The 16,489-nt window shown below is 32.0% G+C and overlaps 1 protein-coding gene across 1 annotated transcript in view; it reads right to left on the reverse strand.

Moving 5' to 3' along the window:
- Positions 1-16,489, reverse strand: part of RASSF9 (Ras association domain family member 9) — a 51,756-nt gene that overhangs the window by 7,391 nt on the left and 27,876 nt on the right. The window lies entirely within an intron of this gene.

The raw sequence follows: 16,489 nt of genomic DNA on the forward strand, positions 1-16,489 counted from the left end.
GAACAATATGATTATTGATTTAGAGTGGGAAGGGCAAAAAAGGTTCTGTCCAAAGTCATGCCAAGAGTAAGTAGTTCAGGCTACTAGCAGGGTATTGATCCAGGCTACAGTATCATAGAATTAAAGAACCATGCTTGGAGATCTCAGAGGCCATTTAATATAACTCCTTCATTTAATAGATGAAAAATCTGACATTTAAAGAGATTAAATAATTTGACGTCACATAGTAAGCATTTGAAGCAAGATATGAAAACAGGTCCTATTATTCCAGAATCAGTATTTTCATTTTTTTGTTTTGCTTTTTCTACTGTTCTATACTATAAGTCTTCTGCTTTCAAATTCAGGAGATTTTCTATTATTTTATGCTTTATCCAAGCTCTATTTTTCATAAAGGTCAACTGAAGTCCTTTTAAAAAAGAAAACAAAAACAAACAAACAAACAAACAAACAACAACAACAACAACAACAACAAAAGCATGGCACAGGAGTAGATCCTTAGATTAGATTTTCTAGGTGAAAATCTGTCTACTATTATATTTGTGGTTTTAGGCAATTCTTTCTCCCTATGTATCTAAGCATTCAACAAATGGTAAAACCATGGAATGATACATTTAGAGATAGAAAGGATTTTTGAAGTCATTAAGGAAACTGAGTCCTAAGAAGCTTTAGGCCATAAGTGGAAGAGCCAAGATTTGAAATTAGTTCCCCTGATTCTAAATCTAATGTTCCCGATTGTATTAAATGATCTCCAAGAACTATTCTAATTCTAATTCCCTCCCTGAGGCTCAGTTTCTTTATCTTTAATATAAGGGATTTGGAGTAGGGGGAAAGATCCCTCCATACTAATCTCTATGAAGAGAAATGTTCATCAGGCCTTTTAATAATTTACTATGTTGATAGAAATAGGAAAATTGGAAAAAATCAAAGGTTAAGTGACTCTATGGGAGTCCCAATCAAAAATGAGGGAAGAATGCTCATATACTTCTCTTTTCCCAGGACTACAAATAAAATTTATAAAGGAGATTTATTGCAGATCTTCCACCAAAGTTTAACTGCTACTCTTGTCTATTATTATCATTATTGTTGTTATCATACCTGAGAATGTGGAGTCACTAAAGGTCAGAAAAGGTAAAAGGAGAGATCAAGGAAGATGATCAAAATCATGGCATATATAGCATTTTATAGAAGTGTAATAGTGAGGCCCTGGAGGAGAGAAGTAATTATGACAATATTACCAAGGCACTGGCTCTGTTTTACACTAGTAGTATAAAACTTAAATAGAAGCAGAGGTCATTAAACAATACATAAAAATTTCTGTGAGCTACATATTGATTAGAAGAAAAAAAAGATTTGTTCTATTATATATTTTTAAAATTTTTTAAATTATTTCCCATTGCGTTTTAATCTGGTGCAAAATACTCTAGTGTTGCCAATAACATGTGATCCATAGGCTGAGTATTTAATGATCTCTAAGTTACACTATAAATAGATGGGTTTGGATAGTTGGAAAGGAAATATGGGGAAGGAAACTGATAGATTTTGAAGTGAAAACATCATTCATTGACCTTCATTTCCCGAACTATAAAATAGAAACGGATTAGGTGGCTTCCAACATCCATTATAATTCCAGATCTATGATCTTTTGATGGCAAAAAGATTAGCAGAAGTCATAGATGTCTTAAGAGTTTCATAATTCATATTAATAAATTATTAACATATATGACTACACATAGCAGATATGTATATATTGTGTTAATATTTGATATGTATATATTTTGTATTAATATATTACATTTGCATATATATGAGTATATAACTAATATATATTATTAAATACATATATATACATATAACAATGTAGGCATCATTAATATTCATCAGCCTAACAAGTCACAGATTTTTGATTATGTAAGTTGCATTTTTAATATAAATCAAACTAATTCTTTAGTCATATCTATTTGAGTGATAAATTAAAAAGATATAAAGAAAACACATGATGATATTATTTCTAATTATGTAGAGGCAGCATCCTCCACAGAGAAAAAAAAGCATATTGGATTTTAACTCATAAGACCTGGGTTCGAAACCCATCTCTGATTACCTGTATATTTTGGGTATTTCAGTTAATCTCCTAAGAATTCAGTTACTTTAGATATAAAAGTCATGTACCTGAAACTCTTGATCTGTAACCCTATGTGGGAATTTTCAGTAACAATTGATCTATTTTTAATATTATATAAAAGTCCTTATTGCAAAATATTATAAAATATTTACTCAATTTATGTGAATTCTAGAGGAAATAAAGTTGATATGCCTTAAAATTTAGATTTTGAAATGTTTGTGATAAAATAGCAATAGAGAAACATTTTTCTTTTTCAACTTTATTTTAAAAACCTATTGTTAAAATGAATGAACTAATGCCTTTTCTCTGCATACAAAGTTGCATTAACTCTCCTAAATCAAAATTTCAGATAAGGTACACAAAACTACCTGGTGGATTTCAGTCTAGTACTCTAGACTGAAAAGGAGTATTCTGTTCTAAGGAAAAAGTATACAAATAACTAATTTTTTACAAATGATGATCCAAAAGACTAGTTGGTTTGCTCCCGTTTTGTTTTGTGGATGATGAAATTGTAATAGAATTATTTCCAAATTCAGATCAAGGAGAAATTTCTAAAATTATACTCAGTATTTTAACTTAAGAAAATCATTTCCAAAACTAGGTAAAATTAAAAAAATAAAAAGCCCATTACTGATATCTATTATGTAACTGACCTAAGAATCAATTTGTAAGGCTTAAAGCATGCAGAATTTTTTCATTTATTTTCTATACAATGGTCATGCATTTATGTCCCAGATATGGCTATTCAGCTGATATTTCTGTTTTCCAGAAATCACAATCTCTCAGTTCTAGATTTTACCAAATCTAGATCTACTCCAAACCTAGTATCTTCCTCCCCACTTTGATCCCCTTTTGGAGAGATCTTATAAGAGGTAAAGCCCACAACCAGATTCATGGGTTCATCTATATTATTCCACCCCGTGGGAGCTTAGCCTCTGTAGAGGAAAAAAAAAAAGGCAAAAAAAACCTGTTCTGTCACTATTATTCCAAGCATGATCAAAAGATTATTCTTTTAGGTTTATACCTTTCATCCTTGTTTTGTGTCAAAGAAGGGAACTTTGAGTCACTCTGGGATTGGAGTAGTGCTCTTATCTGTGAACATGCATTCACTTGGTCTTGCTGCATCCACAGTAAATTGAAATCTCACATAAGAAATAGTGTGCAGCTATTTGGGTTTTTGGTCCAGAAATTGCAGTGAACTGCCTGGCAACTATTTTTGCTGCATATCTCCTTTCTCTCTATAAGCCTACAACTCTCCCTTCCTTTCTGACACTTTTTAATTAAAAACCATTAGGTTAACTTAAACTCCTAATCTTAGTGTGCTGTAATTAATAATATAAGGCTAATGATAACAATTCAAATTTACATCCTGCTCTGTGGACTTTAGAACACTTTACATATATTATCTCATTTTATCCTTGAGGCAACCCTGGGAGGTAGATACTACTGCTATTCCCCTTTTATAGTTGAAGAAACTGAGGTTAAATATATTGGATTGCCTGCCATCTGGGGGAGGGGGTGAGGGAAGGAGGGAAAATTTGGAATACAAGGTTTTACAAGTATCATTGTTGAAAAATTACCCATGCATATGTTTTGTAAATAAAAAGCTTTAATTTTAAAAAGGGGGAGGGGAGGGGAAGAAACTGAAGTTATGTCATACAATTAATACTATTGATGTTGTTTGAGCCCAAGTTTTCTGGTCTTCCAGTCCAATACTTTCTTTGAACATTACAACATGCATGCTCTTTAAATACTTAAGTAAATGCTATACTCAAAACTCTAAGGATGATTCAATAAATCATATGGCATCTTGATAGTTATTTTCATCCTTCCAAAAACAGATAACAGAGAAGTTAAAGGACCATAGATGTATTTTGAAAAACTCAAAGAGGAATTTTATATTTCTGGTAATTACAAATGTACTTTAAATCATCATAGAAGACATAGTAGTGTTCATCGCAATAATTATTAATAAAAAATACATGAAGCCTGAAAAAAAAAACACCACTGTTAAAGAAATCAGTGAGACTAAATTGAGGACAATTTCTCATTAAGTACATGATTTTAAAAATTTTGTTTTGAGAACTAAAAATCATGTCTTTAAAAACACAAAGACAGAAAAAAGTAAAACAATACATTAATTTTATAATTAAATTGTAAAATAGTCCTTTCTTCTTTTTTGAAATTTGATATTCTATTTGCAGTGTCTGGCATATAGTAGGATCTTAATAAACATTTTCTGACTGACTGACAGGTCCATAGGAAGATGTCCTTTATCTATGTTCTACACCAAAGTCAAGGACTTGGTAACCCTGAAGAAAGCTCCTGGCCTTATCATGCCACATCTTGGCAGTTCAGAAAAAAGGAATAGAAGACAATTCCAAATAACTATAAGGGATACTAAAAATACAACCTTACCTTTTTATCCTCCTGTCCCTGTCCCTGGGTGTTGATGCACTTATTCCAAAACAGTAATGACAATTTTTCCAATGAGCTGATTGAACTTATTTCCTCAGCAAGCCTGAATCTAACTAACTGACGCAGAATTGAACACATTCAATGAGACAATTCATTGGTCAACTTCAATTAGGAAAGTCTCTGTTTCTTGTCTCCTCTTTAGCCCCCGGGGTAATTAGCAGGACCTTCACAATGAAGCCTGGGTCAGTTATCCCCATGCTCTTCTGAAACTAGGACTTTGCTATCAGGTTTCACTGCAGGACAGGACAAGGACTATGAAGAAAGGATGATTATTTTTGAGGGGCAATTCTGCCAGTTGGAAAGCTGCCATAGGAATTCTGGACTAAACAGTCCTGAGGAAGCAAGAGACATATGGCAATACAGATGTGCTCCACATAAATGATATAAAATAAAAAATTTGACCCTTTCAAAAAGACTAATTAGGGAGGGATCACTTATACTCCAAAATGAACATGACTTCACCAAAAAAAAAAAAAAAATCCTCTTCAGCATTTCTTTGAAAATACTTTCCATACTACAATTTAAATAAGACTTAATTCATACATATATCTGGAATACATATGAATTTATTAATCACCAAATGTTTCCAGGCACTATTCTAGACACTGAGGAAGCAAAAAGAAATAGTAAATAATCTCTTTTTTCAAGGATTCTGGCATGAGAGGTAATAACAATAACTTTAACACTGATAATGGTAATAGTCAACATTTGTATTATATTTAAATGTTGGTAAGAATATAGATACATTTTCATAAATATGACACAATTGTATTATGTTATACAATATAATATATAATCATTATTTATAAAAATTTCATCCTCACAAGAACTTTTTGAGATGGGTGCTTAAAGTTTCTATTCTTTAGATGAGAAAAAAGAATCAAAATATTTAAGTGACTTTTCCAGTATTACAGAGCTAGTATCTTAGACAGGATTAAAAATCACATCTTCCTACTTCCAAGTTCAATGTGTTTGCATTTTTTTGTTGTTGTTGTTTTGTTTTGTTTTCCCCAGCACAGTAGACAACATGGACATGTATACATTTATAGGGTACTCCAAAAGTCTTAGTGAAAATTTTTAACTCTAAGACCTTTAAAATTTTAATAGCTTTGAAGTTTCTTTTTAAAAATTAATTTATTTTTAAATTTTTAAAAAATTTTATTTTTATGATTTTACATTATTTTATGAATCATGTTGAGAGAGAAAAAGCAGAACAAAAGGGAAAAACCATAGGAGAGAAAAAAACAGGAAAAAAAAGTGAACATAGCATGCGTTGATTTATGTTCAATCTCTATATTCTTATTCTAGATTCAGATGGCATCTTCTATCCAAAGTCTATTGGCATTGTCTTGGTTAACTTTCAAATTTCAATAGTTAAAAATTAACTAAAACTTCTAGAAGCTCCTGTATATAAAATATACACAAAATGAATATAAGGAAGTTTGTATAGGAGAGAGAGTACCAGTATATGATCTGCAAAGCAAAGCAGACTTTCATGCTATCGGTCTTTCTACTCTTCTTTGGAAGATAGTGTGGCAGAATACATAGAACAATACTAGAATAGGAACCAAATATATCAAAATTCAAATCTTGCCTTCAACTTCTACTGTCTGGGTGACCAGAGGCAAGACATTTAACACTTTTTGAATGTGTTTCCCCTCCATATCATTGGGATAATGCTATAGAAATGTGTTAATGATATAGATTAAAGGATAATCTCAATTTGAGAAAAATTCAAAAACTTAAAGAATTATGTTTATATGTTATAAATTGCATCCCAAACACATTCATGGACATGGAATGTTGTGCTTATGAGAGGATTTGCTTTTAGAATATAACACAATCATGGAAACTCAGAGTTAGAAGAAATCTCACATATCACTTGGGTATGTGACATCTCCCTTTCTTTTTTGTACAGCACTAATTGTTAGGAATTTATGTCCCCTCCTCTATTAATCCAAAATTTATCTTCTAATAATTTTCATCTGTTCTTATTTTGGCCTTTAGAATCACATAAAATAAATCTAATCTTTCTTCCATATAATAACTTTGTAGATATTTTTGATAAGTATTATTTCCACTAAATCCTCTATTTACCATGCTTAAAAATTATACTTTCTTCAAACAAGAATTCTGTGGGTGGAATTTCTGCCCTCCTCTGGGCACATAATCTATTATTAAGTTAGATTGAATCAACAACATTTTTAAAATGCTTACTATGTGCTGAATACTATGTTAACCACTGGGAACAAAAATAAATGAAAAGAAGTAGATCTCTTAAGAAATTTTCATACAAATATTGGGGCGATCCAGGATTTTCCCCTTCCTTATCTGAAGATTAGATCAAAGCTTAGTTCTCTGAAGGGCAGGGCAGATAATAAAATTAATTCTTGGAATTCTTACTCCATCCAACTAGATAATTTTACAAAGAATTTGATATAAGGTGAATTTTGGCCCATTGTGTTCCACTCATTCAGATCTTAGCAGATTCACTCTCCTTTTTCCCCCTTTTTTGTCCAGATTGTCCTAGGCAGGGGCAATCCCGGTAAGAGATAAATCTTTTTGTCTAAGAATGAATGATCAGATTCACATCTCCCAACACCTCATCACAATAAGCACACCTCTCATTATAATATTCATTCTTTTCATCTTGTTAAACATCAGAATTGACTGCCTTCCTCAGGAGCACTCATTCTTCCAAGGGTGTGTAGGCATTGAGTGGATTCCATAAGGGGTCTTTGGCATTGGAGAATTTCATTTATTCCTTTTATTAGCACAATTAATAAAATGATGTCTCAAGCTTTTTATATATCACAATTATAATAGGAAAAATCCAATTGAACAAGATAATAAACACTTGTTAAGCATTTACTGACCAGCACAGAGTAGGTACTTAATAAATGCTTATTGATTAATAATGCTAACCTCTGGGAATAAAAAGAAAGGGAAAGTACTCCTACTCTCCCCTAAACAAAAATCAATCTATGGGGGAGACAACATGCAAAAAACCATGTAGAAACAGAATATATTTTATACACATATGTGATAAATTAATATTAGCATTAAAGATCACCTTCTTTTAGAAGGTGAGATGTTAGTTAAAATTTGAAAGAAATGAGGGAAGTCATTAGATAAAGATGGAATAAGGACATGTTAAGAATAGAGGGCACTCAGTGAAAGTTCAGTCAGAAGATAGAACATTAAGTATACAAAGAATAGCCAAAAATCTACTGCCACCCCTCCAATGCAATTAGATATATGAAAACAGGAAATAAAAGAATTGTCAATCTCCTTTCTAAAACATGGAATCTAGAACAATATCTTATTCTAGTTTGGGAAGACAGAAGTGAGGCTATAAGTTTTCTTTTCTGGGTGTTATGCTTCCTCCACCTTTGGAGTCTACATCTGACATTTAAAAAGCTTTAGAACTTGGGAAAGTAACAATCTCTTAGTGTTATAGGCAGTTTTATAAGACAAGTGCTCTAAAGCTGAAGTTAAGGTAAATTTCAGATCTTTGAACTTGGAGGGGAAAACTGCATCCTTGTTTTAATATAATTTTTCCTTTAAATCCTATTTATTTTATTTTGTGTATTTAAAAACATGATTCTGAAGTGAGATCCATAAATTTCAACACATAGCCAAAAAAGTACATGACAAAAAGATGTTGGCAAACACTTACTTTATCACTCAAACACTTAGTTGCCAGACTATTTCAATGAAGGTAGTTTCCCAGTTACTTTATCACTCAGACACTTAGTTGCCAGAATATTTCAGTGAAGGTAGTTTCCACACTGACAACTTATGGGAACCAGAAAATTAATAGAAAATTACTCTACAATAGAGTAATATACTTTACACTCAATTTCCAATCATTATCTTCTTTTGAGGTTATGACAGTGATTTAGCAGAACAAAAAAAATTAAACTTTGAAATGAAGATGACTAATAATAGAAATAATAATAGTTAAAATTTACTTATTGCTATAAAGTACTTTACAGACAAAAGATGATAAATTTTAAAAGAAATCTTATTTTTTTTTAATGTTAGCATATTATGAACCAAAAGCCTACCACAAGTCATCTTTCATTTGTATGGTCAGCATGATTTAAACACTGGTAATTTTTATAGTCTGACATATAATCTACAAAAATCGAGCCACTAGACTGAACAAGTTCAAAAGTAATGACCATTCATTACTAAATTTTGGCAAGAAACTTTCCACACCTAGTATGTGCTTCATCATGTCTAAAATCTCCTTTATGGTATTGTTTGGGTTTTGAAAGTTGTATTTATTTCATAATCCTACTCTGATTGGGTTATTCATTAATTCTTTAATTCATTCAGCAAACATTTGTTTAACTCTATGTGTAAGGTCTGGGCAAGTCACTAAACTTCTTTAGTGCCTTAGGCAACCCTCTAAGACCTAAATTGCAGAGAAGATTCTCATCTGCTTTGGTAGTATACTCACCTGGGAGTTTCCTATAAAATGAAATCACATATCCAGGCATAGATATCGTATCTGGTAGTGATATGAAGATATCTATAGGTATGTATGTACATATAGTGTGTATCTGTGTATATAATATTATCTACATAAGTATAATTTTATCCCTCCTTTCAAAACTTCTGAATTTAATGTTAACAATTCCAGGATCACAGAATGTCAGAATAAGAAGGAACCTCAGTAAGCAACTAGCCTGGTGATGATGATTATGATGATAATTCTTTCTATAACATGCCTGAGAAATGGTCTTTTAGACTTTGCTTGGAAACTTCTCATCATATTCAAAATTAGAGCATAATACTTTTTGGATACCCAAAATCTTTAGGAAGTTTTTCCTGACCTTGATTTGTCTTTTGTAAACTTTTGCTTATTGCTATTAGTTGTGTCCTTTGGGATCAAGCAATACAAATTTAAACCCCTTCTATTTAACAATCTGTGAAATATTTAAGGATAGCTATCTCATAATTTCCAGGCCAAATATCTCTAAATTTTTCAATGAATATTTCTTCAGGAGAAAAGTGAGACATTCCATCATCCTAATTATTCTAACCTGATCAAACTCAGCTATAAAAATTTTCCAAAATGGTATCATTTGAACTTGAATTAATTTTTTTTTGGCTGTGTTCTAATGACAACCTAATGATAGTTCTTTTGCTTCCTATTACTTGATTCCATGGCCATCTTAAGATCTAATTGTCTTAAATATGAAAGTATGTTTAAAAGGATGGCACATATTTAACTTATATCAGATTGCTTACTGTCTTGGAGAGGAAGGGGAAAAGGACAGAGAGAAAAATTTGGAACACAAAATCTTACAAAAATGAATGTTGAAAACTATCTTTATAGGTATTTGGAGAAATGAAATACTGTTGAAGGAAAAAAGAGTCTAATTGTCTTTCTTGGCTCCTACAGAAGTTATAGGATGTTGTTGTAATCACTTTGAGTTCAATGAATAATAATAATTACATTGTTGATAATAGCTCATATTTGCATATTACTTTGTAGTTTCCAAAGCACTTTGTATTTCCCTAATCAACTTCATATTTTATCACATTGAGGGGCAATTATTTGCCTCAGTATGTTCAATTGTAAAATGAAAGAAATAATATCTACCTCACAGAGTTGTTATGAGGATTGAAATAATATTTGTAAAGCATTTAGTATCATTTAGACTATCATATTATTGTTACTCAAGCATTTCTGACTTTTTAAGATCCCTTTGGAGTCTCTCTTGGCAAAGATACTAAAATAGTTTTCCATGTCCTTCTCCAGCTCATTTTATAGATAAGAAACTGAGGCATATAAGGTTCACACAATTAATGTCCAATCACGGATCTGAATTCAGGTCTTCCTGACTGCAAGCCCAGTACGGTATCCACTGAGCCACTTAGCTTCTCCATGGTACATAGTAAACACTAGATAAATCTCTGTTCCCCTTTCCATTGTCTAAGATAGTGGTTCTCAAATTTTTGTTTTCAGTATCTTTATCCTATTAAAAATTATTGAGGATCTCTCCAAAGAGATTTTGTTTATCTGGATTATATTTATAGACATTTACCATATTGGAAATAAAAACTGTTTTTGAATTTGTAGACCCTCTGAAAGGGTTTCAGAGATCCCCAGGATTCTCTAGACCATACTTTGAAAACCACTGAGAGAATAAAAGCCCTAGAAGAAAGATTTGTTTCCTTGTCTGTAATACATAGTCCCAATTATATGATCTTCAAGATGTCTTACAGTTCTAAGTATCATTAGATACAGTATCTAAAGTTATCTAAGTATCCAAATAACATTAGAGATTTTGTATTTTCATAGTTAAATAATACAAACAATATTTTCAACTCATAACAGCTGTAAAGTTGGTGTTGGGAAGATCTGTTTTATTTTTCCAGCTACATGTGAATAATTTAAGAAAACTTTGATAACTAAAGAGAAAAAGAATATATCTTTGTCTTTAAAACAAAGTAAATCACTGAATTTAGGTTAGTATAAAGAATAGGGTATGTGACTTCATTAGCATAGGCAATACCCTGGTGAGGAAACTTTGTAAGGCAGGTCAGCACCTTCTCTGCAATTTATAGTCTTAGAAGGTTGCCTAAAAATCACGGAGGTTAAGTAATTTGGTCAAAATAACAAATCCAGTGGGTATCAGAGACAGGAGTTGGATAGATCCTAATGCTAGGATCACCTCTTTAATTCCTCTACCATACAATTTTTTGAGAGTATCTTTAAAAATTAATAGATTGATCAGGGAAAGAGATGTGAGATGGGGAGGAAGGAAAAAAAAATAAATTGATGTGATACTATTTTTTTTTTGTTTATTTGAAAGGAGTAGCAAATAGTGCAGAGTAGATTTGCAGTTTCATGTGCAATGATCTTTTTTAAAAATTGTACTGTAATAGAAATAATTTATTTATTCCATAAAATTAAAAATAAAATAAAATTTAAAAATTTTAGTCCTATAATATTATTTCTTTTCTATTGTTGTTTCTTTTGGGGGATAAAGCAATTGGTGTTAAGTGACTTGCCCAGGGTCATACAACTAGTGTTAAGTATCTGAGGCCAGATTTGAACTTAGGTTCTTTTGACTGCAAGGCAGTGCTCTATTTAATGTGCCTTATAGCTGCCCCTGTACTATTGTTTCTTGCTTGGTTTTTAGATACTGGGTTTAAAATTCATTATTAAATTCTTAAAATAAATTTGAAATTGTTCCACAATTTAAATTCAATCGATTTTTTGATTTTTTGATAAATTATTAAATTACATTTTCAAAATCCATGGAAATCATTGTACTATAGCAGAAACAATACTGTATTTGAAACAGGAGGATCTGGGATCAAATTTTAGCTCACATCCTTATTGTCTACATAACTTCTGTTGTTTCTGTTCTTCAATCATTTTTCACTTGTGTCCAACTTTTCATGACCCTACTTGAGGTTTTCTTGGAAAAGATACTGGAGTGATTTTCTACTTCTTTCTCTAGTTCATTTTCCAAATGAGGAAACTGAGGCAAACAAGGTTAAGTAACTGATCCAAGATCACATTACCTGCTAAGTGTCTGAGATTAAATTTGCATTCAGGAAGATTCCTGATAATAGCTACATCCCATGACTTTACAAGTGACCTAATCTCTCTAAGCCTTAATTACTTTGCCTGTATAATAAGAAATTGGTTGAGTTAATCTCTGATGTGCTTTCCAAATCTAAATACTATGATTTTAATTAAAATAAAGCCAAGCTTCAAAAAAGTGTGTGCATATGTGTGTGTGTGTGTGTGTGTACATTAAAATTTATAATTAACAAAGATTTTAAAATCCAATATCTAAAAAGCAATTGGTTTTACATAATCTGCATCCTTAAAAAATATGAAAGAAATTCTAGACTATAGATATAGCTAGATATACAGATGTGTTTATATACATCATCTCTCTTCCTCTCTCAATTCCCCTTCTCTCCCTCTCTCCCTTTCCTTCCTCTCTCTGTATCTTTCTGATTCTGTCTCTTTTTTTCTTTCTTGTCTTCTCTTTTCCTTCTTTTTAATATGTCTAGTATACATACACTTACACACACATACATATACTATATATTAGAGGAAATTTCTATATACATATAGAGAGAAAAAGGCAAACAGTTGGAGATTTTCTCTTTGTGTGTGTGTCTCCAAAGAAAAGGTCCTATCTAGAAGTGGGTGGGACAAGTTCTCAGACACTACTTACTCTAATCTCTTTATTTTTTTAGATAAGGCTTCTGAATCCTAGATATGGTAAATCATTGCCTAGGATTATCCAGATAATAAATAGCTGAACCTAGTCTTTAACTTAGATCCTCAGAATCCCTATTAAGTGATCTTTCCCTTAGATCATATTTCCAAGAGAGTAGTAAGCAATAGCTTTGTATTGCTACTCTACAGGTAGTGATCTAGGTCACTTGGCTAAGGAAGCCTCATATTTCAGATGACCTTAACTCAATTAAGTTTCCAGGCTTTTGCTTCATGGCATTTGTTGGAAATGAAACCTTCCAACAGGTGCTGAGCTTCCCCAAAGCTCATTAGTCTTATCCTTGGACTAAACTATTGAGTCTATTATCAGACCTTTGCCATAAATTATTTTTCTTTTTATATTTACCCTCTGATTACATTGGTATAGAATTCTCTCAGTGGGAAATTCCCTTTACTAACATATATTGATATCCTCTCTGAAACCTATAGTTCTGCATCTTAGAATCTCAACTCTCCTGAACCCAGAATTGAAAAGGCAAAGCTGACAGCTAGATCATGACATTGACCCTGCCAAATCACCCTCAGCTGTTTACAAAACTCCATGGCAGAGCTCAGGCAGATAGATGAAGTGAACAATCCTGAGACCCAGAGGCCTTGGAATGCTGTTTCTGTGTCTGAAAAGAACACAAACCTCCCATGATAGCCAGCTTAACTTTGTTTTTAAACTGACCCAATACTTTAGCAAAAAAAAAAAACTATTAAAATAGCTATAGATGAGTAGATGAATTGGTAGATTGATACCGCCCTTCCCTAATGAATTAGAAAGTTTTCAAAAGTACATAAAACTTGGGTTATTTGTTCCACACTGAATGTCATGAGTGGAAATTGGATACTAACATAACTCATAAAGACTATTATTTGTTTAATACCTTTCTCCCAGAAGAATTCTAAGTACTCAGTAAACACCAATGAACCAATTGGCTTGGTATAATATGGCCTATGTAACACATCAAGTAAGTTTGCTTTTTTTCTTTTCCTATCACACCCACATTTTATTTGCTAGCTAAGAGTAGGATTAAAAAGAATGTCATGCAAATAGTACTATTATTAGTAATGTGCTAACATTGTAGGATATGAGGAAAAGTTTAGAAGGGAATTAGAAGAGTAAATATGGCAGTGGAGACTTCTTGGGCCTTCTGGAAGAGTATGTGTCTACGAAGGAGAAAGCTCCAGCAATAGTACCTTCCAAAGGACTTCTGGGACTCAGATTTTGTTGTTTGTTCTTTGTTTTGGAAGAGTTTGCCATAGTAGAAAGACAGCTTTACTAGAAATCTAAATACCAGATTAATATTCTCAGTAATGAGATGTATTGTCATGGGAAAGTCACATACTTGTACAAGCCTTGGACATCTCATCTGATCTATGAGGGAAATAGCATTGGTCAATTCCACTTCACTATTGTTTATTTGTTCTAAAGCCAGTCTGAGTATTGCAACAGCATGGGGAAACTCCCAGAGTGGACATTCTGTCTGCTCATGCAGATCAAGGATATCTTCTTAAATTATAATTTTAAAGAGTGACCGGATGTGGGAAGAGATTGGTCTGAACTATCTAAGTAACCAAGGAAGGATTTGATCCCAGCCAACGTTGGCATTTTCCCACTACTAAAACTGTTTCTTATGTGGCTATTATAAGAGAATGTAAGATTGTGGATATGTAAGCACTGTTTCAAATGTTGTAAACATGCAATATTAGCATGAATGAAGTTACTATTGTTATTGTAGGGAAAGTGTGTAATGGCTCAAAGACTATCTCCTTTTGAAGAAAACCATTGATAATAAGAAAGTCATCTTTATTCAAATTGTGCCTAATCTGTGCAGGGTCTAGTAGCTCCCAGATTCCCTTAAAGCTAGTCATTTTATATTTAGATTGAGAAATTCAGTTTGATTTGGAAAAAATACTACTTTTTTTCCATTGGAAAACAGCTAGATAATTCTTAAACTGAATATATTTCAGATAATGTTAACTTTAATTGGTTTTATTTGTGTCGCAATTCATTTATTAATTTTTCTAGTTAATGGATTCTGTAGGACAAATAATTAGCAAGCTGTTTACTTTGTTAATTGATTTATAGGATAAAAGATTAAGAACAGAAAGGGATTTTAAATGATATCTAGTCAAATATCTTCATTTATGAGGAAATTGGGGTTCAGGAAGGTTTGGTTTCTAATTGTCCACTTAGATGGAAGAAAAGTATCCTTGGATTCTCTTATGCATGGGACTTCTAAAACAGATTATTTAGTCTTTTCAGTCATTTCTAGCTCTTCATGACATCATTTGGAGTCTTTTTGGCAAATATATTACAGTAGTTTTCCATTTCCTTCTATAGTTCTTTTTACAGATAAAAAAAAAAAAAAAAAAAAACCACTGAGGAAAACAAGGATAAGTCACTTGCCCAGCTTGCACAGCTAGTTAGTGTCTGAATCCAGATTTAAACTCATGAAGATACCTTCTTGATTTCAAGCTCAGGGCTCTATCCCCTGTACCATCTAACTAGTAGGTTTGGCTATAAAAAGGAGTAGGAAGTCTGATATCATGGCAAGAGTACTGTTTTTACAATCAAATGATCTGTGTGTTAATTCCATTTTGTTTCTTTGCTACCAGTGAGTTTGGGCAAAAGACTTTCTCTGAGTCTTCATTTGTAAAAGGAAAGGGTAGATAAGACATCCTTCCAACTATACATCTATAAGACAACTGGATGGCCTAGTGAATAGATTATAGGATAAAGAATCTGGAAGGCCCAGGCTGGAATTTTGTCTCAGATACTTATGAGCTGTGTAACCTGAGCAAGTTATTTACACTTTTTGTACTCCAATTTCTTCATCTGTAAATTGAACTACTTGGACTCAATAAATGGTTTCCAAGATTTCTTTCAGCTCTAAACATATGCCCCTGTGATATGACCCTGTCAACAATAATAAACTGAATCAAACTAAAAGAAAGATCTTTAAATAAATATGTTGCTTGAGAGAGTAGACTTTTTTTGAAAACTTAAGTTGAATTGGTTTGTCTATTTGTAATATGTGTCTCATAACTGAACTAAAGGACATCTTAGTAACTGAAAAAAATAGGAAACTCCAGTATACATTATAGTCTTCCAAAAATCTTTTTTTTATTACATCTTAGTAACAACTGAAACCTCAATTACATTTAATGGGAAATCTTATTTCACCAAAATTATTCTCTTTTAATGACCATTCTAAATATATAAGTGTCTGCATTTATATGTAAAAACACTGCTTCTGTAATTACATAGTACGCATTTACGACATTCTTACAGACATATGTTATATGTGCCTATGAATGTCTTTTTGCCATTTTTATTACAGAGTCTATCATGCAATCCTTTAAAGTTAAAATTCCCACAGAAATCTTAATGGGGATTCACTTGTGAGTACATGCTGGGGGAAAAAAAAAAATCTTGCGCTGCTTGGTCAGTTAAGTAAGCTTTGATGCTCTATTTTGATAATATTTTTGTTGCAAATATTTTCATGCTCTTATGCAATGTTTTTTCACCTGCATGAACTACAGTCAATATTTTCTACACTTAGGCTATTGAAGTAGTACCTAACTGTTTTGCTAACCACAGACATTTCAAAAGTTATTAT

This window comes from Antechinus flavipes, chromosome 5 (genome assembly GCF_016432865.1).
Source record: "Antechinus flavipes isolate AdamAnt ecotype Samford, QLD, Australia chromosome 5, AdamAnt_v2, whole genome shotgun sequence".
NCBI lineage: Eukaryota > Metazoa > Chordata > Mammalia > Dasyuromorphia > Dasyuridae > Antechinus > Antechinus flavipes.